This window comes from Hesperophylax consimilis, chromosome 22 (assembly GCF_061612785.1).
Source record: "Hesperophylax consimilis isolate HC1 chromosome 22, BYU_Hcon_1.0, whole genome shotgun sequence".
NCBI classification, from domain to species: Eukaryota; Metazoa; Arthropoda; class Insecta; order Trichoptera; family Limnephilidae; genus Hesperophylax; species Hesperophylax consimilis.
In genome coordinates, this window is record NC_142857.1 from 13,695,175 (window position 1) to 13,721,074 (window position 25,900).

At 32.6% G+C, this 25,900-nt stretch overlaps 1 protein-coding gene and 1 non-coding gene across 2 annotated transcripts in view; both read right to left on the bottom strand.

Annotated features, from left to right (window-relative positions):
* Nucleotides 1-25,900, bottom strand: part of sand (potassium two pore domain channel sandman) — a 288,898-nt gene that overhangs the window by 245,126 nt on the left and 17,872 nt on the right. The window lies entirely within an intron of this gene.
* TRNAF-GAA (transfer RNA phenylalanine (anticodon GAA)) lies at nt 23,912-23,984 on the bottom strand. The gene has a single exon. It is a non-coding gene; the product is annotated as a tRNA-Phe (tRNA).

Genomic DNA, 25,900 nt, shown 5'->3' on the forward strand with positions numbered 1-25,900 from the left:
AACATTGAAGGCGCCATACTTAACCAAATATTTATCTAAAAAATAATACAGAGTGACATCTACATCCTCTCGAGGAACGTTAGGAAATATATTCACATCAGAAGATTATGAAATTAAAATAGGTCGTCCAAAAATATTTTCGCGCTAGTTATCGCTTGTGAATAATGTATTAAAAACTTGAGTAAGGTGACCGTCATTAAAAAAATATTTGAGATATGTCTTTTCAGTTCAAAATATTACACGAAAGCAGAGAAATCCGTAATTGAAACTTTATAATGGTGGGTCTTTCAGCATGGCGATATATACACCATAATAATATGAAGAGTATTTATTTGTATCCTTATGTTTAAATTCATTGTTCCATCAATGTTCTGTATTCAATATATTTTACAAAGCAAACATGGGTACAATCACCATTTGTGTTTTCTTACCCAAACGTTTCGACCCCAAAACCACATGAGGTGGGTTTCCGTATCATGTTTATTTTGTAAAACATTCCTTGTGACCCGACCGCGACGTACCGCTATAAAAACATAACTTAATATTTTCCTTCAAACTTGAAGCACCGAAAATGCCAGGTCAAAACCTATTCTAAAGTAAATTCCAGTGCTTTTTATGAGAAATCCCATGGAATTTTATCACAGTGATCCGCTACAAATAATAATGTTTACTTCTTCTAAACTATTTTTTATTTATTTTTTATTTATTTTTATTTTTTTTTTTTTTTTTTTTTATTTTTTATTCTTGATAAAAGAAAATTACATTTTTCACTTATTTAACTAGAAATAACATATATATTACACATAAATATATTACACACTGATATTATTCACTTTCATTGTTTTGTTGATTGAGCAAAAAACTGAACAATTTTTTTTTAAATGTACCTATACTTTTTTCATTTTTAAGTTCGTCTGGGAGGCAATTGTATATGTTGCTTCCCTCGTAACCAATGGATTGCTTGCCATAATGAGTATGTATGGTGTTTAAATGTATTTTATCGTGTTGCCGTGTTAAGTGTGTGTGTACTTGGGACGTTTTAATGAGTTCTGTATTTGTATGTATGAGTTTATTATTTATTTTGTAAATAAGAAGACATGTATTATATTCATATAATTTTCTTAATTTTAATAGTTTTGTTTCCATTTATAATTTTTTTGTTGATGTTCTAGATTTGAAGTGAAATAGTTATTTGATTACTTTGTTTTGTGTTACCTGTAGTTCGTTTATATATGTTTCACATGTATTTCCCCAGATTTCAACCAAGTAGTTTAAATGTGAGTGTACGAGGCAATAATATAAACCTTTTTTAATTTTATTTGGTAACAGATATGATATCCGGCTGAATACTCTAATTAAGGGGGTGATTTTAAAAAATAAAATATACATATTTTAACTAACTTTAATGATAACGCAACGTGTCTTTTATGAAATAAACAAGACAAGAGAGAGCGAGAAAAAAGAACCTTAAAAGAACTAGAACGTTTTTTAATGTGTCTTCATCTACGCGTGTTACTCCAACGCTAACTTGATCCTATTAGGTACCAGTGGCGGCTTGTACTCTCAAAATGGATGGTGCGCCATTGTCTGTCTATCCCGTTCACTAGGTACAGAATTCTAATAATTTTGAACTAAAGTGGTGCCATCTCAGCGCGAAAAATAAATGTATGATGTCTTTGGATAATTCTGATGCATTGATAAGCGCTGTTCATTTCTCAATAGGATGGTAAATTTCAATAGGATGGTAAACATCCACGCTCTGCGCGTATGATATTCCCAGGTGACAATACTCGGTGAGCTATACGGAATCCACCGGGCATTACAGAAATTAAACAGCAATTTTTTCTCGAATTTGGTTTCAATGTTAAAATAGGAATGTAAACGATTTAAAAAAAAAATTATATTATTATTAGGTACCTACTTCAACGCTAGTCTGAATTCTTCAAACAAACAATTTTATGAAAAGATACATAAATTCACAACAGAAGTTCTAGAGTTCATCAAACTGGAGATACGGACAGATGTAGTCACAAATGAAATCATTTATTTAATAATAATAAGATTATGCATTGAAGCAGACCATTTTATTTAAGCAATGTGTTCGTAAAAGAGGAAAGGAATTTTGACAAAAACCACAAAATCCTAAGGCAAGCCTCCACCTGAGATCTGTCGGACCTTTATCATAGCACGTGACAACGGAAAACTTGGGATTTGTCAAAGTTTTTTATTACCCTCGCCCCCTCGCCATACATTATCATATTCGACAAACTCTACTTGTTGTGAAATGCGATTATATAAACATAATAAACCAATGACAAAATATATTCATATAAATAAAAGTATCGGCGGCGTGAATTTAATTTTTATACATATCTACAGTTTTATTATTTTATAAGCAATAATTATTAGCCTGAAACACTCATCCACATTGAAAAATCTCCTGATAAAAGATACATGACGCCAACGAGACTTGAACCCGTGTTCTTTCGATTTCCGGTCGACAGCTCTGACCACTGAGCTATGGCGGCTTATCTCTTATCCGCGAAATAATTCAATATATACTAGTGTTTCATTCAACAATTACTGCTTGTTACATTTTTCACCTGAAACAACAAACTTTCATCCATTCCCATTTCCCACTCAAACGTAGAATAGATATTTCTTGATGAAATTTTGGACATCAATAGTACAGTTAATGGCTAGCCTACGGGAAGCTGCTAAGATTTTAGGATTCTCGAAATCAAATCGAATCGATTCGAATTAATCTGAAATACAAAATAATAGTTATTGTAAAGGTTTTAAAATGTTCAATGGACTCCCTTAAAATGTTAAGGAATCTAAAAGTTGCAGTTTTTCCTGGGTTGTGTCTCAATGTTGTGTCTAATAATTTGTACGTAGGTAATAGAATAGTATTATAGTAGTTTCAGAATAGATATACACCATACATAAAAAAAAAAAAACAAAAAAATATTTAAAAATTAAAATTACTTTAAAAAAAATTGGGGTAGATTTCTATCTACACCTGATTTCAAATAATTCTGTGAAAAGAGCGGGCAACGCCGGGCATTTGGTAGTTAGTAGTAAGTAGTTATTCTTATTTTATGCCTTCGAAGGAATATTCAAATAGAAGTGTGATGTAGGCGCATCTGGTGCATATCCCATGGATAATAGAAACAAAGAGAGATATTAAAGCATAGAAGCGTGCCGACTGACGCTGAGCTACGACCAAATCGGCGGAGATGTTTCATGGTCCACCTCCCCTTTTACTATCATAATTATAAATGACCCTATCGTTCTGGAAATTTTTTGAATGATTCTATAGTTTCAGCAGTAAAACATTAACCTCTCGTAACAAGAAGAAGTTCACCTTACTTCATTGAACAATCTTTTCATCAAGCAAAGCTTTGTTGATTCCCGACTTGTTTAATTTTCACGAGTGAAAATAAAGCTCTGTTTACGCGGCAAAACTGCTATTAAAGTTGTTGTTCGAAATGTTTGCAAGCAAAATCTTTTCAATGCGAAAGTTTATGTGTTATAAATTTCTTGTACATAATTAGTGGTGAAGCGCTTAAGAGCAATTTTCCAGCAGGTAAAAATTTATGAAAATAATTTTCTGAAAACAGTACTTCCCAACCTTCTTATTCCCATTTTCTTACTATCCTCGATACCTTGAGCCTTACAATACGTACCCTCGACTTAGGGGTACCACCAAAGAAATTAGAAGAACGAGATATATGCTATGTTGGCCGCCGGACCGTAGGCGAAGTACTACCTAATTAGGGTACTTTGAATACTATCGGGACGTGTACGCACAGAAATCTGTTCTATGTATTAGAGCGGATACCTTAGCGTAAACGAAGGTGTGCAGTAGTATTGGTGAACAAAACCGGCGACACTGGGCAAAACAATTCCACACAGTATGAACTGCTCATAGCACATCTCGTTCTTCTAATATCTTTGGGTACCACAGTCCAATTGAGTTCGGGAAGTTGTGACTCTAGTACTCTAGAAGTTGTGACTGTTCCCGTAGAATCTTTATACTATGGAAGAACACAGCAGCGATCTTTAGATTAGACACTTGTTTACCAATAGCGGAAGTGAGACGGTGATTGAGCCACTCTCCAGTACCGCGATGGACTGATCTAGCCAAAACCGATTCATTCTGTTCCTGGCTACCGAGGTTACCTCACCCCTCGAGGTGCCTCTGTATTCGCTTACCACTTTCTTGTTTAACCATCAATACTAAATTATGTGTGTTGATTGATTGTTAATATACCTGTTAGTAAATTTCTTGGCATTTTTATTTGATACATCATCCATATTTCAAAAATTCTCTTGTGTTCCTTGTATCGAGATTGAGGACTTTTTCTGATATCCACTCACAAATCAATTTAGTGTTTTTTCAAACCAATTCGTTTATTTCATGCGTTTATAGTGAGTTAAATCTTTTTTTAATAGCGATGTTTACAACAGTGATAGCTATTACGCTCACATATGTCGTGGTATTACAATTCTCCATCTGTTCACTGAGCGAAACGCAAGTCATAATAAACATCATTAGTTTCAACGGAATTTAAAATAGTATTCAAAATAAAAATAGTATATAATAGTACATAAAATAGTATAGTTTTATTTCATTAATTTGGACTGCAAAATTTTCATCGTGCTAAATTATTATTTTTGTAGGATTTTTTTATGTTTATTTGTGCAGTGTAGATTTTTAGAGCTCGAAATGGTTTTAGCTTTGTTTAGTTACCAAAAATGAATATGTAACGTAGGTAGGTACCGACCGGAGATATCTTCCCCCTCTCCTCACCACTTTCATCAAAAAATTACAGAATATATATAATATATCATTAGTAAGTTGTATAATTATATGTAAGTTAGAAACAATGAAATTGTTGGAAGAATAATGTTACAATAATACGGCAGTTTCTAATATAAGAAAAAATATATATGAATGTAAGAGTGTTATATAGAAATGGCATAATATACTATATTTTAGGTTGTGCATAACCTGCCTCACTAGGCGAACCTGTATTGAGGCAGAATTTTTAGTTAATTATTTCTCCATTTAGTCTATGGTTTGCTAATATGTAAATGTTTAATATGGGTTCCCATACAGCAATCCATTATTTTAGGTTACATTATTGTTTACATATTGAAGATACAGATAGAATAAGTTTAAACACAATACATACTATAATAACTCACTGTGACAAGGCATTTGGTTACTTATTTGGTTATATGTTATGTAAATGGTATAATTGACTGTTAATATCATCAGGTAGTTTGAGAATAGCTTCGACAGCCCATACAACTGAATCTCAAAAGCAATACTAGGCATAAACTGGCAGAATTAAATAATATAATAAAACATAATAAATTTGGTTGTCGGTGCATGGGTGGAATATTTCTGCCTAATTCGTAAAATTATTTATGTTTAAGGACCTTTTAATTGAAACTGTTTAAATTGGAAACCTTGACTGATAAAATTTTATCAGACAAGCGATAAAATAGGTGCTTATATTATTTTGATTGAATATTAATTCTTTATTAGACTTGTGTATTTCTTTTGTTTATATTTGTAACAAATCAAAATCTGAATAATGATTTTTGTAGTTTGCTAACAAATTGATTTTTTTGTTAGCTTAACAAATCTTTAAATTATAACACGTCGTGATCTTTGTATCTGTAATAAATATCAAATATATTAAGTTGTATAGACCATATTATTAAGTTCTACAAATTAAAGACCAACAATCATAAATACAGTCACAAAATCCTCAAAAAAAGATTGTCATAGTTTCATTAGCTCTGGGCAGTTGAAACGCTTCTGTGGAATTATATAAAAGCTTCCGTTCTCTTAATATCTCTCACTCTAACCCTTTGCAATCAATCATTAAAAAATTTTAATGAAAATTATATACAAATCGAAATGACGAAAATTCGCTTGTATTCAGATCTTTTGCGAGAGAGATCACATTATGAGTACCATCACACAACTAAACTGCTCCTAAGTGAATGGACACAGCTTATACACATATTAATCTTACTGGAATATTAATATTTTAGCCAAAGCAAAACGCTTTGTCCTCTTAACCTCATCTTGTTATTTGTACATTTAAATTATTACATTTGAACAAGACAAATATAGGTTATATCTAAGCCATCCAAAACTTGATGATTGAGCTTTTGATATGCAAAAGTATTTTTGCACAAAGAAGAGATGATATATTACTCCGTTAATACATTACCTGTTTGAGGAATATTATGGTTTTAAATTGTGCGCCAAAACCTATTTGCCTGACTCCATATATAAAAAAAGGATTTGCTAAGTAGGGTTATTGTCATCATCATTTTGGGTGACAAATAGATAAGTGGATTTGTAGTTAAGAGTAGCTTTATCAGGGTATAAGGAGCCTTTCTATGGACAAAAATCTGCAATTCCTTGCCAGATTATGTCCTTGCAAAGCAGGGCATGAAACAGAGTTCCCAGAGCGTGGGCATGGTTATGCGAATATGTATCAAAAAATATGTAAACATTAATTCATGTATCAAATACGTCTGTCTCGACACAGGTTTATCCTAGTGAGACAGATATCGAAAAAAAAAACCTGTAAAAAAACTTTATATTGATAATAAAAAAAAAATAAAAAATAAAAATGTAAAGAAAGCAATGGATTCATATTGAATCAGTAAGAATATATAATTCTTTTTACAATTTTCAAAGTACCTACAGTAGACAAAATGTATCAAAAATATTCAATACTACAAAGAAATGCAGTCAAATACTCATAACTTGCAATTCAATACATCAGCAAGATACCAGAAAACTATTAAAATCCCAAAATTTAACACTAAGCTTATTCAAAATACCTATCTTTATCTAGGCATAATTTATTTCAATAACCTTCCATTAAATTTTTAAAATATCAAAAATATTCAGGAATTTCAACTTAAATTAAAAAATTACCTTAAACTATTATAAGTCCAAAATACGTTTACTACTTACATCTAGAAGTAATATTGTTTAAATCTTGTGTTGTTTTCTTTATAAATTATTTACCTTAATACTAACATGTACATAATTGAACTAGAATTCCCTCACTAAACACAAGAGCATTGTCTTATTATGGTGAAGAAAGGCTACTTTAATTTCTATTGTTTTATATCTTATTTTATCCTGTATACTTATCTATGTAAAAATATATTTTTTCAAATATTAAATAAAAAATAAAAAATAAAATAAAAAATATTGTTATCAAATGTAGAATAATTACAGTAGATCATTGAATTCAATGGGTTATTAGATGACTCACCAAAAGATCGTATTTGTAGCTAGCCTATTCTATAAATCACTGATTACGTACGCCGTCGTTGATTGTAAAGTAGAAAACCATCAGAGAACGGTATTTATCTTCACTGGATAGCGTGACATGCCCAGGCCATGCTTCCGTCAGTGGGATGAGGGGTTCTGGAGATGCGGATAATACTTGCTGCTATCCTGTTGAGCGGATGGTAGTAGTTGGATGACAAAGAAATCGAAATTTATTTTTTGAATGAATATTATGAGCGGCGTTACCCTATTGCTGCGGATAAACAATCAATAAACTCGACAACTGACACTTTTCATTACCGATAATGTGCGTTTCATCACGCCATTACCTACACGTATGTCACAAATACCGACATATTTAGAGTATTTACTCTCAATTGAATAACTTTAATACCGCGATCCCGCCCGAATTAAGACGTTTGTCTAATTAATTTATCATCTATTTGACTGTGCTATGTCCGATGTGCCCGTCCATAGAAAATCCCAGAGTGAACCATTCCTGAAACGAATCCAGTATTGCCCTCCTCATCCACTGATTAATTAATTAATTAGTCAGGAAATAATTAGCTAGTACTTAACTGATCCAGATTATACTGCGGCAAATAGTGTTATATCTTAATGTACATAAAAAGCGAATCGTGGTAAATATATTAAGATTTGTTAATAATAATACTGTCTCTATGCACATAATAGTAATAGTAAATTGATGCATATAATCTTATGTATAAATATACCTATTTGTATTTCAGTATGTTGTGTTTACGCCTAAAAGTACGTTGCCTGTATTAAATGTATCTGTCTATTTATTTTGTATCTTCGTATTGTCACTTCTAATGTTATTCTTATCTCTATTTTCTATGTTATGGTTCCTCATTATATTTGCGTTTGAGTGTTATAATTATAATTGTAAAATTTACCTTCTGACAAAGTGCTTTTGCAGTTTAGCGGGTGTTTTTAATGAAGAAAAAATAAATAAATAAAATTCAAAATAAAGTAAAATCATTAATTTGAAGCTTTTAGAGAAAATATAAGTGCTTCAAATTTCGAAGATTTTTTCTATTTATCAAAAAAAAATCAGAAATACAGCTCTGTTATTCACAACGTAAATACATTTTTTTGTTCTTTCCATGCATTAATTTTAAATTATATTCGTAAAACACATGTTTTAAGTCGGCTCTCCGAGAAAGCCAGGAATTGTTAAGAATATCATTGTGATGTAAAACGGAAATTAATTTTTTAAAACCCCAACGTAAAAAAGAATGCATGGGTATCTGCTGCAGGTACCTATTTTCGATTTGATTGCGAGTAATAGTACTGATCTTTGAATGAATTTCAGATTTTAACACACTTTTACGAGATTTTTTTGCAAATATATACATTATGTAGGGTCATTGTCACATGTAACAAAAGAATATACTGAAAAGCTAGAACCTTATCAATAAATATTTCTGATAGAGCAACAAAAATAATATCGAACAATTAAATAGGTTTAAAGGTTTTATTCAAAGTATTTATTTAAAAAAGTAAAACCATTTTGTAAAAGTTTAATTTTTATTTGAATTTTTCAATGTTCAAACAACATGCATATTTGTTGACAAAGCATCGTTCAAAGAAGCAAATATTGCCCTGAAAACCCAACGAGCTTTCCAAGACATTGTTGACTACTGTATAATACTGTTTGTACGATGTGTTCACAAAATCTTGTGCTCGTAGACGCAACTTCGATATTATGAGCTTTGAAAATGAAAAGCTCAAAGGGAAGCAGATTGCTTTCGCCGTCTCTCTATGGAGTCTTACCCTGCAAGGAAACTCGTTCAGAGTATTGTGCGGTAAATAATTGAAGGGAAATCGAAAACTTTGCCTTGGAAATCTTAAAAAAAGTAAGGTTTGAAACCGAGTTTTCAAAAGAAATTATGAAAGCTTCGCAATTTTTTTAATAAATCAAGTGTTTCTAGAATGAGATTAGTTGTTTAACGTGGTTTTTTTGTAACTGAACAATTGTAAAACAGTCTAATATTGAGTGTTTTGAGTAACTTATTGTTTTGAAAATCAATTTTCAATGATCAGAGGCCCAATATCATTAAAGAAGTGATTAGAGACATTTACATTATTATTATTATCTTAATGAAAATGATTTCTAATATTTCAAGCCATTGAGCTTAAATACACCAACAAACTAAAATAATATATCTTAACAAATAATCTTTATTCAAAGAACAGTATTAATACTTCATTTTCGTAGTATTAACATTTTAATGTTATTACGAAGGTGGTGGGTGGAGGACTGAGAAAAATTATGTCTGAAAAGAGGATGATCCAAATAAATTTGGGAGAGTCTGTTACAGACCGGTGTTAATGAAGCTATGCAAATTATTTCTAAATATAATCTAGTATGGCGATTGAAGTCTCAGATTGCAAGGTGTTGAAATTTGACCAAATCGCAGTTTAGCTGCTTCTGTGAGTTGTGGTAATTCAAAGATGTTTGTAGACTTCCACAAGTTTAGAATTCGGTGAAATTCGTAAATAGTACAACGAAATTATTATTTTGTGAAAGTTGTACGCGTATTAATAATCGTGTTTGTGGAACGGACAATAAATCAAAACGATTCGGTAAACTCGCAGTAAATCAGCGTTTTTGGTAGCGCTAAGCCAGACGATAGAATAACTATCGAGGGTCCTTTACATCCAACATTTTCAAACATATTTTGACAATCTCCAACATATTCCAACAACTTTCGGCATCCTCCTACAACTTACAACACGTTCTAACAACTTCCAACTACTTCATACAATTTCCAACAAATTCCGCTTTTTGTGCTGTCGACGAAAGATTCCACCCGCTCTACACACCGCGGTCAAATCCCCGCACAAATCCAGCAATAAAAAACGTGTGTTTAAAAAACCACTTTATTTATATGTCTCTACGACTAAACTATCCAATTTTATATTATGCCGAATGCTGAACAACAATATTTACGTTTACGATAATAAACGGTAATAACCATTAATAGCTTCATTGGTCTGAAAGCATTTGAGAGCAAATATGGAAAGTTTATGACAATGCGAGGCTTTTCAAAAAAAACTTATTAATAAGACAATCGTTTTGTGACAATATTGCACGATAATATTCATACAGCGTCCCTAGTGTGATTTTTTATAACGAGCCGTATAAAAAATATGTAACCAAATATATTAGCTAAAGCTTGGGGCTGGTAGGCGAAAAGGCGAGGTAAGAGTAATCCCGCCAAAGACAACGCTTCATCAACGAGGAACACGGATCTGGTGCGTGAGCGTTTATTTGCCGGAAAATTGTTGAACGCAACTAAATGACGAATGTAAATATTGAATCATATATTGTATAACTCATTGATTATAATACACATTTACATAATGATAGCATTACACGAATAAGCGTGATGTTTGCCACAATGCGGATGAAGATTTTTTTTTACTAATGTTTTTTATTGATTGAAGCTTTCGCTAAAAAAATGCTAAACTATGATTGGGGTAAATAGGAGAATCCCGTTCAGGCAGGAATAACACGTAAACATAAGCAAGGTAGATGAATTTAACATGAAACATTTTAAATGTTATAACTGGAACAACAACAGTTCTCCCTAAGCTGGTGGGGACTGAGAAAAAGTATTTTTGAAAAGAGGGTGATCCAAATAAGTTTAAGGCGATGCACTACGTCGTGTAATATTTTGAATCGAGCCGCCATCAATAAAACTCCTTACGTAGATGGCGATAAGGCTTAAATTCCCGCTTAACACCATCCAGCTCTTTTGATTTATGCAAGAAAAAAATATGGCCAAAAAGTGCCTTTTATTTTATTTTGTGGATGTTCAGGTACAAATATTTAACTGTTTTCCAAACATTAAAAAAAACTTAATTTGCCACACTATACATTAAAATCATAACCGAAAATGGGTTTTTAAGTAGGAAATTTTGAACTTTAAAGCAGTTTTCATAGACCTTATAATTTATTATTTTCTGGGCTTATAAAAAGACTTACGTAAAAAATGCTCGATTATTTCAAAGGCCTGGATGTATTATACTCGCAGTATTTAATTAAAGCATCTGAAACATTTCTAGGCGACCAAATTTTCAAACCAAAAACACATGGTTTTGCATTGCCTATTACGTAGTGCATCGCCTTTAGAGACTGATAGAGACTGGTGATAAATGAAACCATTAAAATATCTGTTGAAATTTGACCAAATCGCAGGTTTGCTGCTTCTATGAGTTGTGGTAATTCAAACATGTGTGTAGAATTCCACAAGTTTAGAAGTCAGTGAAATTCGTAAATAATACAACTAAATTATTATTTTGTGAAAGTTGTACACGTATTAATAATCGTATGACTCACAAAAAAATGTCTCAAAAGGGGAATACCTTCTAATAAAACGAGAGAGTGGTAAAATAAATCAAAGAAAAATAAAATTACTATAAGCAAGAAGTCTGAAATACCCTTACAAATTGAAAATATTTCCCCATTAAAAATAAATGCCGCCGACGGGAATTGAACCCGCATTCCATCTGATTGTTCAATTCCGGCATTTATTTTTACTATTAGGTATTTCAGGCGAATAATTATTGCTTATAATAATTTGTTATCCGTTGTGCGATGCATACAAAACCCGGTCTTATAAAAAACATTGATGATTAAAAATAAAAATGAAATTGGTGAAATTTTGATTCAGTGCATGAACGAACCTTGTAAAATGTGGGCCCACAAATAATGTGCTGACCGTAAAAATCACATTTTCTATACCTCTCTAAACTGTTACTCTAACAGTGATTGATGTGTGTTGCTTTTTTAAATAAACCTAATATTGGCCTAGAATTTCTTTTAAAATGCAAAGACAATGGGTAAGGGACAAGTAGGTGAATGCGGATTTTTATTTTATTTTCCAATGTATTGACTAGCAATCTTAAAACTAACTTAAAAATTATACAAGTACAGAAAGATTAGATTTTATTAGGTGGTTGGGGTGATTTGGGAGGCGGAGGAAGGGGGCGAGAAACCTGGAAGGAGTCAACAAAAAAGGGAAATTTTATCGAAGGAAGCAAACACTTTGTGATGTGACATTATAAATTAAATGAAAAAAATACACTTTGTAAAACACCACTTATATTCCGTTAACCTCTGATAAAACTGTTTCCTCCCTTCCCCCTCCCTTCCTACCCATCCTGTAATAAGTCTACATCCTTTCTCTTTCTAGCACTAATGAGGTGTCTGCTCTTTTATTTCTATGTCTTTCGTGTCTGTTATTTTATTTCTATCTCCTTCACTCATTGTTTTATTTTCTTCTATATATATGTGTCTGTATGAAAATAACTTTAGTTAATATAATAAGCCCTGATGAAGCTTGAGCTAAGCGAAACCTGGTTGACTGTTAATATTAATTCATAATAAAAGTGGTGTTTTACAAAGTGTATTTTTTTTCATTTAATATAAAACAGGGAAACATTGTCAATAAAGTTGACTTACAAGATGATATTATTTTTTAAACTAAATAAATTTTTTTGTTAATTTCTAAATTTTCTAATCAAAGTCTCTATTAAATGGTTAGCAAACTTGGAATAGTAATTATTTCGTAAACAGAGTTTGTGCTCTCTGATTCTAGTTTTAAAATTTCTACTTGTTGTATTTACATACTGTGCGTCACATTTATTACATTTTAAGTGTATAACCCATTTTTTTCGAATTTATTAGAAACATCCTTGTTATCAATTATATTTTTGAATTAATGTAGAAAGCTGGAGAAATATGGTTTGGCAACACGAGGGATATTTTTAATTTGACTTGTTTCTTATTAACTAAGCGGTTAATTATTTCTGGTATCGAGTACCTACCCCTTATTTCGGGATTTCTTTGCAAACCGTACAGTGAATTTTACTGTTAATTTGTGGAAACACAAAAATTTCGCCCAACGCCCAAGGTATATCAGGTTTGTTTTTCAGTGGAATGGAGTAATAATAAATTATAACAATAAATTCAAGCCACATCTTAAATATAAATTAGAAAATTTGTCAAAGTTTTCCAAAATCGCGTCAAAAGTCTTTCTGTGAATTTGTCATCATTGCACAGTTTTTTTAAATGATTTATAGGTTGACGACAGTTCACGATTTTTTCCTTGACTTGTTTCTCAATCAATAAATAATAATAAATAAATTCATGAATTACTGAGGATAATGATCCATACTTTTATTACCCTAATGAATCATTCAATCCTCACGGTCTTGCGCTAGTAAACTTTTATTGTTCTTGTTGAAAAAAATTAAAATATATTTTTGAATAACATTAATAAAACAAATAACACTTCAGTTCAATTTTCAAAGGGAAATCAGCAACACAACAAGCAAGTGCTTGCAGAGGCGGATTTTCCCTTAGGCCTATGTAGGCCCGGGCCTAGGGCGGCCAGATATTAGGGGCGGCCAATCGTGACAAAAAAGTCACAGATGATAACAAGAAATTACTTCCTAAGTACCTAAGTATTCTACGTACGAAATAGCGATATGCAAGAGCGTGTTCACACACAGCACACAGCGCGCCCCCACGCCCCGCAGCCGCCCTCGCCACACCTATCATGCTCCGTCGCTCGCCCGCTCGCGTATTTCCAATCCCTACCGTGATTCAGTTGCGCTAGTGACTGAACCGCGTTAGGTATTGTTATGCATAATAGCGTGTTCACACACAGAGCTGATGTGATGTTGTGTGGAGGGTCTTTTTAAGGAAGGGAAGGATAGGAAGTTCTGAGAAGGAAAATGTATGAGGGGTGGGTAGGAATCTGGGGATTAGTGTGTCCAGGAGTGACATACGTATGAATACATCCCTCCAACTTCGGTGCAAGGCGATGGGTCAAGATAGTCCGGCTGGAAAGGTCAAAAGGCCTCCCTCACCCAGTCTCTCTCGATGCGGCCAGCCACGCAGCAGGTGGGCAGAAGTATCCGCCGCCAAGACCTGGACAAATCTCACCCCATGAACCATGAATGATAATGGCAGGAAAATTAAAACGGTTTTGACCCTAGGAACTTACTGAAAAGTTTGGATATTCCTGGTCAATATGATGGGTACTGAGAAAGGGGCGGCTACATGGTCTGGAGCCTAGGGCGGCCAAGACTGCAAATCCGCCTCTGAGTGCTTGGATTCAATCGACAAGATAGATTGATCTGTTGGTGACGATATGGCCATTTATGTATTCCACACTTCAGGGCGGTGGCGTTGCATCTCATTCTGATGTTAGGCAGCATGTCAGAATGTCCATAATTGTCAACCTGATAATAGAGTTGTTGATCTGGCACACGGGGAATGTAGGTGATGATTCATAGCTTAGTCATTGGGTAGTGTATGCGAGCACATGTGGATGTACGATTGTTTATCTAGTAATTAGTTTTATCCAGGCACTCGTGGGTGGGTTTACTTTGATATGTCATTTCAGGTAAAATGATTAATGTAAATCATGCAAATAATGCTCCTTAGCTGGGTGCAAGTGTTGTCCAAAAAGTGGGCTAGTTTATTTAAAGGTTTAGGCGAGATGAATAGCGGGATGTAATGAGCGTACTGCTATATCTTCTTGGAGATTTATTTATTTATTTCACATATACGGCACAACATGTGCCATTCACATACTAATTTACAGAGAATAGTACAGCAACATAAGGAATGCAACAATATAAATATAAGTATAATCAGTAAATAGTAAGTAAGGTTAAAAGTATGAAAAAACAAAGAGATATAAATATAATATAAGTAGCAATCTGTAGTATAGTAATAAATCAAAGTAAGAAATTATATGTAATAATATACAATAAAGTAGTACAAGGAAGAATGAAGTGCTTATAAAACTGTCTAAAAGGCATTAAGAGTTTGAAAAAAATAAAATAAAAGATATAAGAAGGGTATATACTATTAGAAAATGGAAGGAATAAAATATATACTATTATAATATGAAAAGGAAACATAAGTAATAAATTACGTAAATCTACCGGGAGAATCGCGTTTATAATAATAATGTGCGACACTGCTTGACAGTCCGATAAAGTTTTGCATAATACCTATGATGACTATGATATATAATGCACTGATATATAATCAGCTTCTACCTATCGAGTACTAGTAGTTTTTAATCTGAAGTACATAATCATTATGATGGTATGGTATTAATCGACAATTTTTGTTTTATGCATCTTTTATATGATAATAGACAATCAGCGTGATCGATGAAGGTCTTGATCGATTTGATCAGTCCATCGCGTCTATGAATTTCCACTGACTATGAATTTCACCACATTCAAGTTTTCATTCTGGCGAGCAACGTATCGTAAAGGATCAAGATAATTTGTATGCAGACAGTTGATAGCTAGCAAATTATGAATTCTTAGCTCTTTTTAGTGAGCCACTTAGAGAACCACTTGTGAGGTGGCCTATTCATAACTCTATGTTATTATCATTAGAAATGAATGAATTTTAGTTTCATTTTAATTTATTTCTCTTTTCAAGATGATTTAAATACATTTTATGCCCAGTGTTAGGGTATAAAGTTATCTAATTGAATGGTCCTCTTTCATCTATGGAACTGACTTACTTTCTCAAATTAACATCTTTTAATGTAATAGCTCTAATAATTTATTGTAATTATATTTAGGATTCTAAAGAACATTCTGAGACTAAATTGTCTCAGTTTAACTTTTATTATAACTTCGAGTTTTGGATTAAGTTTGAGATAAAGGTATTCATCTACGTTAATTAAGACATTTAACTGAGAATAATTTCACTTTTCACGGAATAAATGTTTTCAGCAATTACGTAATTGACTTTTGTGTTTGATGGAAATGAGAAAATTGGGATATTGTTGAGGGATTTGGGAGAGAATTGAACTAAATTTGCAGAATTACGTTAGACAGCAAGACCAGTAAAATGGAAACTCTTGTATACTTTTGCGAATTGCTAATAGAAATGAAAACCCGAATAATACGTTATTGATAAAGGATAATTTATAAATATCTACAGATTCGTATAGTTGCGGTATCCCATCCCCAAAGAGAAAAGAGCTAATAAAAATAATGAAAAAAATAATAAAATATTACTTCTGTAATCTTTGTGTTTGCTGTTTATCAGCATGATCGCTACACAATGCATATATTTTTTATATGTTTGAAAAGAAGATGAGCTCTTGTGATTTCAAATTAAAGTACATATTTACGATACGATCAACTTTACTGAAAGTGTATCTCTTTAAAGGATCCGCATGAAAGGTAGTTACGCTGCCATACTTGATTGAAAAATGAACCTTCGCTACCTTTTTTACAATATTCTTCTAAAAACTGTGGAGCCCTTTCTGACCAAATATAAAACCTTTTTTGCATTGTTTTTGTGCTGAATTTACACAAGCGTATCTTATCATTTTTAAGGCATAGATACTATATTTAACATTTTCGCAAAAAAATGTTTCAAGTCTTAATATAAATTGAAAGAAAAATAAATCAAGGCAAAATATGCTCAACTTTTGGCAAAAAAACTTCAAAGGATTTTTTTTCTCAGATTCCTCTTTTAAAATCAGCAGAATTAGCGAATTCTGACAGGAAAGGATTTCAATCATTATTTTCTTACATGTAGTAGTTTTATGCTGATTAATTAGATTGAAAATTAATTTCAATTGGTTTTACCAAAGAAAATATTATGTAACAGGGTCAGTGACTGTGTTGGCAACTCTTTTGGTTCCCACCCAGGTGTAATGAGTCCAATTCCTCGGCTGGCTAAGACTTTCATCAGACGTAAGCAACATTTCCGCTTATAGTAATGGTAGTGGTAGGTTTTCAAATATTTCCAGGTAAACCAAGAATGCTTGTCTTTCTTTTTAAAAATATTTTCACCGAAGCTTATAAGTTACAGAGACACTTGCTTATAAGACTACTTATCTGAAGAAAATAAATATTACTAATTTAATAATAATCTTTTCAAATCATTGATGGGGAACGGGGAAGGGAAACGGGATTGGAAGCCGTTTCGTGATAAACTTGTAGTATTCATAATATATAAGAATACGCGTTAATTTTCCTTAGTAAAATACAATGAAAAAATTAGAAAATATTTTAATTTTAAAGACGACGTTCGTATTTTTCTGAAAGTTTATTAGGTAACCTATCAATTCATTCATGAACAACCTGCAATCCCGTATCTAACCGGATTACAAGTAATTTAAATAGATTCTGAATAAATTAGCGATATTCAATATTAGTAATTTTTCTCCGTGTGGGTAAATTACATGTATCTAACTAGCGCAGACCATTTAAAAAAAACACGAGATTAAAAAAATAAGTCAATGTACAATTTTTTTAAGCAAAAGTATAAAGAAATAAATATTTTTAAATAAAAAATATTCCGCTGCTGAGAATTGAACCCCGATCAACTACTAGGAAGTCAACAATGCTAACCATTGCACCACCAACTATTGTAAGAACGGTGGCATAATTTCATGATAACATGTCTTCTGAAAATAATTACAATTTGATGGCCTCCGTGGTCGTGGGGTAAGGCTCTCGACTAGAAAGCTGGAGGTCGCGGGTTCAAATCCCGGCATGTGCAATTTAATTATATTTGATTAATTTGTGCCTTTCACAATTTACTCATTTAAAATAATGTATATTATACTAGCAGTTAAAAACCCGCTCCGCGTTTTCTTTTCTGCTAGGCCCTGCGGGCGGCACTTGGTTTCGCCCATTTTAAGTGACATTAACAACAGTTTTTTTTATTGAATATACAAACACATTACAATAATTTACAAATGTAGATATTTCGAGGCTGATTGCGAAAAAATTAGAAATTTTTAACAAAAAATTGCCTAACTCAATTGAGAAATTATTTCTCGTGTTTGAGTTGGAGAGTGTTGTGAGTCATTATAGTTTATAGGTTGTAAAATTTCACTAGTTGATGTAGCTAAAAATTAATAAATAGCTATAAAACTAGATGATAAATTTGATAACACTGTATAATTAAGAAAATAAGAAATTTAATTACAAACTAAAAAATAAAAAATATAACTTAAATAATATAATAGTTATTAAACTTAGAAAAAATAAGATATAAAAATGTACTTATTAGGTACGAAATAATAGTAGGTAGGTGCAGTACTGGTTGTAAATTGTTCAAGTTACATTTAATAGATAGATATTAGGACATTTACAGAGAGAGGGTGAGTATATATATTGTTAATACACGGAACAGGAAGGAGTTAATTAATAATAACATGCTAAATTTATGCATAATAAGAATGACAGTTTTTTAAATAAATAAAATTTTACGTATTTGTGATGGATTATTTCAAATGAAACACTATTATTGACTACATGTCTACAACTGATATTAACTGTTATCATACCTAATATAATTAGCTCATAGCAGACTTGCAGTGCTTAAATATGTGTTACAACCGTTAATGTCTTTAAGTTGAATCAATATCGTACAGTTTTTCACAATTAAAGATAGTTATATCAAAGTTGACAAATAATAGATTATTACATATCGATTTATTGTAACCTTGTTTATGAATAAAAGGAGGGTAATTGTGCGATTAGATTAGCAGTCGGATTAATTAAAAGGTGTTAATTTTACTCCAACTGGTGGTAATTCTTTACCTACAACTGTAACTGTATCTAATAAAGTTTAAAGTTAGATTATATATGCACCTTCATCAGGCGAGTAAAAATCCATATATAAAGGTTGATTATTACAACATAGCGCCTCTGAGTTGATATCTCACAAAAGCCGCGCTATGAAAATTTTCCAATAAATAAATAAATATAATGTTTACATTTAATTGTGTATACACCGAAGTCAAAAATTAAATATATATTGCAATTGGAAAGAAGAAGTGGAAGGAGGGGGGAGGGGTAAGAGTAGGCTGGGTTTGATAAGAATTAGGAATTACAATATCGTTAGACGGGAAAGACCAGTTAAGTGGGAAAATATTTAAAAGAGAGTTTATAAAAAAAATTCTTGTTAATTATATCTGCTTTTATATCAAAATGTTTCCTAATTTCTAAAATTTCAAAATTATTTATAGTGAAGTATTTTAATACCTGAAAAAAACAAATAGCATATAACCATAAAACAATATATTCATGAGTATATATATTCACAATATATTGTGAGTGAAGCGGATACCAAATTAAGTGGGCCTCCAACTACAAACTATGCCGCTATTTAAGGGGCCGAAGACCGATAGGTCTCCCGGCCAAGGGGAGTCAAAAAATATCGGGGAACAATTAAAAATATTGTCCCTGAATATTGAGGGAACCTCTCGATCAAAGGTGGATTTCTTATTAAAAATACTCACTGACAGAAATATCGATATTTTGCAACTCCAGGAAACTCATATCGTAGAAACCGACTCACCACGCTTGGATATTCCCGGCTACCTTCTAGCGGCAGTGCGGGGACACCCAAAACATGGGCTTGCAACCTACATCAAGCCGGAGTTGCAGAATATCACCCGAAAAATCACTGATGGATATCACGCGATCGGAATTCAGGTTGGAAAACTCGCTGTATTTAATATCTACAAACCTCCCAATGAACTATGGCAGTCACCAGCTCTTCCTGCATACAATCACCCGGCCGTGTATGTGGGAGATTTCAACAGCCACCACTTCCTATGGGGCTACTCGACGACCGATAAAGCTGGAGAGCAGATCACGGATTGGGCGTCAGCACAGGATTGCCAACTTATTTACGATGCTAAGCAAAAAGGAACATTTTTCTCTGCGCGATGGCGACGTGAATATACGCCAGACTTGTGTTTTGTCTCTACAGCGCCGGACGGAAAACCTATGAGGGCTTCGAGAACTATATTGAACAGTTTCCCACATAGCCAACACAGGCCAGTCATGCTAAGCATAGGCACACAGTTTCCGTGTATTTCCAGCAATCCGTTGCCGCGATGGAATCTAAGAAAGGCAGAATGGCGAGACTTCTCGGAATATATTGACAGGGTTGTGGATAATATACCACCAAAGCCGAATTCCTACGACCGTTTTTCAAACCTTTTATTTATAGCCGCAAAGAAATTTATACCTAGAGGCTACAGAAAAGTGTATATTCCAACATGGAGCTTAGAAAGTGAACAGCTTCTAGCCGAATTCGAGAGGACAAATGACTCAGACACTGCCTCTGACCTTCTCCAGTCTCTGGACGACGGGCGTATGAAACGATGGAATGAATTAATGGTGGAAATGAATTTCGAGCACTCGAGCAGAAAAGCATGGCAAACACTAAGGCGACTTGGAGCTGCAACGGTTTTTCTGTTTGTGGATAACGATACTTCTAAAATTATATATAAAAACAATCCTAGTACTATTCAACTGGCGTTTTACACTATTAAAAATGAAGAAATATATTCTTAATGATAATGATAGCAAAATTCAAACAAAAAATCAGGAGTTTAAAAACTCAATTGGGATGATTGTAATTTCTTTTACAAAGGTAGAACCAATAGAAACTTTGAAGTCAGAACTAAAGAATATCACAGGGCTCTAAATGGAAATAGTGAATCTGAGTTTGCAAATCATCTTTTGAATAATGATCACACTTTCGATAAAAATGCAGGTCTTAAAATACTTCACCCAGGATATAAAGCATCGCAAATAAATAATTTTGAAATTTTAGAAATTAGAAAACATGTCAATATTAAATCGAATGTTTTAATAAGCAAAAAAATATATAAATAATAATGAAAAATGCTATTACAAAGTGATAAGATTCCAGAAGAAATCTTCTTATTAAACGCTTTTTAATGGTCAAGTAGTCAAGTATTGTGAGTTGCATATTTAAATATTCGCGCCAGTCATTTGGTTCGTTTTTTTACAGCCAGAGGTGCGCTCTGTCGGCCATCTATGGCCGTGCGTATCGGCCATATTGAAGGAACGCCATATTTTTTTATAAACGTCAAATATAATCACGTAACTGTGGATAATTTTCATTGTAATGTAATTAATTCAATGGATTATGAACTTTTTAAAACATATTTTCTTCGATATTAACCAAAAATTATATGAGCAGAAACGAAGCTTTTGAAGAAATCTGGTGATACTATTTTAGTATGAAATTGGGTCTTAATTTTCAAGTTAGCGGAATTTACCCGAAACAAATTATTTGAATTCGACCAATCAGAGAGCCCAAACCGTCCAGACGATCGCATAATAATATTATAGATTTGCGGCACGTTCCAGAATGGAAAACTTTCAGTATCACCGTATTGTAAGACCACCATTCAGAATTGAAACATTGCTTCAAATGGCTTTGACTGCGTTTTGTGACCAGATCTGAAAAGCCAGGTACTTCCTCAACATTATCTTCCTCCTCTTTTTCCCTGTTGCAGGGGGAAGGAGATTTCCTCCATCTTTTCATCAGGGTTGTTATTGGGTATGTGGCTATGTCTTCTGGTTCTACTGTATGTGTTCCCAGGTATCTGAGCGTAGTTCCCACTAGGGCAAGACATTGACATCATAGGTGAATTGGAGTCTCTTCATCCTCTTCACATTTCCTGAATCTATTGGTGTTTCCTACTCCCAATATCTGCATGTGTCTCTTGAGATGGCAGTGTCCCGTTAGTAGTCCTACCTGTTCCCTCAGCGAGTTTCTGTTCATATCTAGTAGTTTCTTGGTTCGTCTAGGGTCTAGTCCTTTTATCAGTACTTTGGATTGTCTCATTCCAGGTGCCCTCTCCTATTCCTTACGGTACTGGGATTTGACCCACCTATCAATATGTAATTTTGTGTGGCAAACTGTTACTTCTACGGCCGGCTCGGATCCTACAAGTGGTGCTTTTGCCCCTTTCCTTGCTAGTTCGTCAGCCCGCTCGTTTCCCCAATACCTTTATGCCCTGGTACCCAGATTAGGGTTATTTTACCTTCAGCCTCACAACCTACCCCAATTGGGGATGCCATGGTCTCACTGACTCTCCATATGGTTGGGAGCAGTTGGGACTCTTGCGTGGTTTCAAATTAAACTTAAAAAATAAAATACACATATTTTTTTAAATTGTAGTATTCTTCGTACCTTCGCATATTATTATGAAAATAAGAAGGGGAACCAGTCACTCTACGTAATGTCCCGACGAAGCACGGGTTATTGAGTGGTATTTATACCTCTAATCTGTAATTAAAGAATATTATCTCGGTACATCATATCCGAAATTATTTGAAGTATATAAATAAAAACATTCACAAACACACACTCAAATACAGAGTAAGGAAACTATCTTACATCTTTAGATGTCTAAGACATATACTAAATAAATATTTATTCAGAATGACATATTCTGTCTTCTGCCAATCAATAATACAGTATGACATTAATGAATATTAAAAACAAATCTATTTAAATCACATCTATATTCATCAGAACTTCAGTTATAAGAATTTAAAGTCACATTATACTTCTACCATGCAACATGTAAAAGCCCCGAAAAAGGCGTTAATAAATAAATAAGTAAACATTACAATTTAAAAAGATAATATTCTAAAAAAAACATTTAAAAGCAATAGATAACTAAGACATATGCTTACTCCCAACTCTCTAACTGTAACCGTAATTTTTTTTAATTTTTTTACCAGATTGCCAAATAACAATAAAAAATTTAGACGAATAACACTTTGAAAATACAAAACTGAATACTTTGGCATATAAATTTAAAAAAATAACATCAGAAAATGTATAGGTCCTCAATAATTTCACAAACTAAATAGAAAAATATTTTGCATATCCAACTAAAAACTTTCGAATATGGTGGACATCTGACATCACAAATTTCACATCCTACAGTAGGTATCTCTAATCGAATAAAAAACTGTGAAAGTTGTACCAAGGACAATGTGTGGTTTGTGGGGACATCACGTTGGGTGGCTTGTTCCCCTTCCTGTTTTTGTTGAAAATAATATGAGAAAAGGCTGGTTCTGTCGCCCTGAAAAGATGTTTTTTGGCCGGATTAACGTTATTTACTCCCGGAATTAAAGGAAATGTGATCTTCGTCACACTCAAGAACTCGCAAGGATGTGTTCGGTGAAGAGATGTGTAAATCTGTATAGAATATTTTTGAAAATTCATTTCAAAACTACTAAAGCCATAAGAAACTTAAACGCTCTGTGATTGGTCGAAGGGTTCAGAAAAAACATAGACCGCTCCAACATGGGTCGTTCGGTTGCGTGCATTAAGAATACGGGGAACATATGGGAACATCTTTTCGACAGTAGTTTATTTCACAGATACTATACTCATTACAAAACGCATATTCTACAAAGATAACAAAAATGATTTTTATTGTTTTAATCATTGAAAAAAATATTCTCCTAAAAGAAAAATAAAAAAAGATTCGGTCGCATTTAGGATATGAGCCAAAGACCTCAGCCTTTCCGGGGCTTTGCACTGCCACTGAACTAATCTGACCATATCCCCTTCAGTCATATTTAACTGTATGATGATAAGTACCTACTACCGTCATTATTTTGCAAGCAATAATTATTCGCCTGAAACACTCATCCACATTGAAAAATCTCCTGGTAAAAGATACATGACGCCAACGGGACTCGAACCCGTGTCCCTTCGATTTTCGGTCGACAGCTCTGACCACTGAGCTATGGCGGCTTATCTCTTACCCGCGAAATTATTCAATATATACTAGTGTTTCATTCAACAATTACTGCTTGTTACATTTTTCACCTGAAAACAACCAACTTTATTTTACCAGGAGATTTTTCAATGTGGATGAGTGTTTCAGGCGAATAATTATTGCTTGTAAAATAATTGTTACCCTTTGTGTTATGCATAAAAAAATCTTGTCTTAAAAACATTAGTTTACCAAAAAAATAATAACTACCATCATTATCTTCATTTTTATATTCTGCTAATACCATTTTTTTCTTTAATGTCATAAACTTTTACTGTTATTTAAGAGTACAGCTAACACTTCAAGATTTTATTCTAACTCTGCTAAGCGCCTTTGAGGTGACGTCTTTCAAAAAAGTGCTTTAAATGTCTCGAGACAACCCAGGCAATTAATTATGTTGGTAGATAATTTTCTTTAATCGTCTTGAGTTAAGGGTTTAAATTTAGTAAAGTGAGTAGATAAAACTTAAAAGCATAAAATATGTAAGTTATTTTAAATACATAGTTAGTTATTATTCTATTCACCTTGGACCTTAAACCTCTACATTTTTTAAATTCCAAAATGTGTCCCATAATCTACACACAAACTTGTGTAAGAGATTGCCGACTTGCTCACAGATTTAATAAAATTGTATTTTTTACAGCAGTTTTTGTGTTGGAAAAGTTCTTATAAAACGTTTTGTTCAGTCGTAGGTCTAGTAACTACGCTGTAACTTATTTATGCTCCAATTTTGTTAACATAAACATTATTTTTATCCTACGAGTAACATGGTTAGAAATCATACTTAACTTTTACCACAGCCGCTATAATTCACAAAGTAAGGGATTTTGTTTTATTTGCCCGATAAGGATTTATAACAATGCTATTTATAGATTCAGTTCAGTTTTATTCGTGCTGAAGTAAAATGATTTTAAAACGTATTATGAAAGTATTGAATTTAAGCCGAAAAATAAGTTTTTATTTAAAGATAAAACAAACATTCCCGGGTTATGAATAATCTGACGATTAATTTCAAATCTCCTTCTAATCTCCACAGTAAGCTGAAAACGAGGCTTGTTTTTTGATGGAAAACTTAAGCCAGCTAAGGAATTTAACTCACAATTCCTGGGGAGACCCAGACACAATGCCAACTAAGCTACTGACCGAACATTAGGACCGATTACCGATCACTTTGCTTTAGTTGTTTTGATACGATTACAGAAACAAACTGATTAATTAATTATTCAAGCATACGTATTTTGTCGCACTTTTTTTCTGACTAAGCCATTTCCTGAATTTAAGCACCCCTTAGGTGATTTACAAAAAAATTGCGACTAATTTTAATTGAAGCGAGATGACTTCAAAATTTAATGATAATTAGTGCGAGCTTTAAGAATTATTGAAAGTATATTTTTTTCTGGACAAACATTATACTCATGCCTATTTTCTAAAGATATTCAATAATTTTTTTTTTCTAGTTAGCAAAGTTTTTTTTTTTAATTTGTTTTATATTCAATAATATAAAACTAATTTTGAAATGTTCATTTGACAAAATTGTACAAAGGTTCTTAATTTTTAATTATTTTCAAATTTTTTTTTACACAGAAACCAATAATATTCGAATACGTGTTTAAATTTGCACATTGCAGACGTTAACGGCAATTCAAGCAACAATATTTTTATTAATTTTTACAGTTAACGCCTTTCGTTTTTTACATATAACTTATAGATATACACTATAACAGGGGAAATTAGAATTATGTCAGTAACAAGAAGCCCTGAGAATGTAAAACGGCGAAGGATAATAAATAGAAGTAAAAAAAAATTGTGAATAATAAATAAAATCACACCCTGTTTAAGTCATACAATATTGGAATGCCAAAATGTAGAGAAACATATTATGCAAAAAAATATA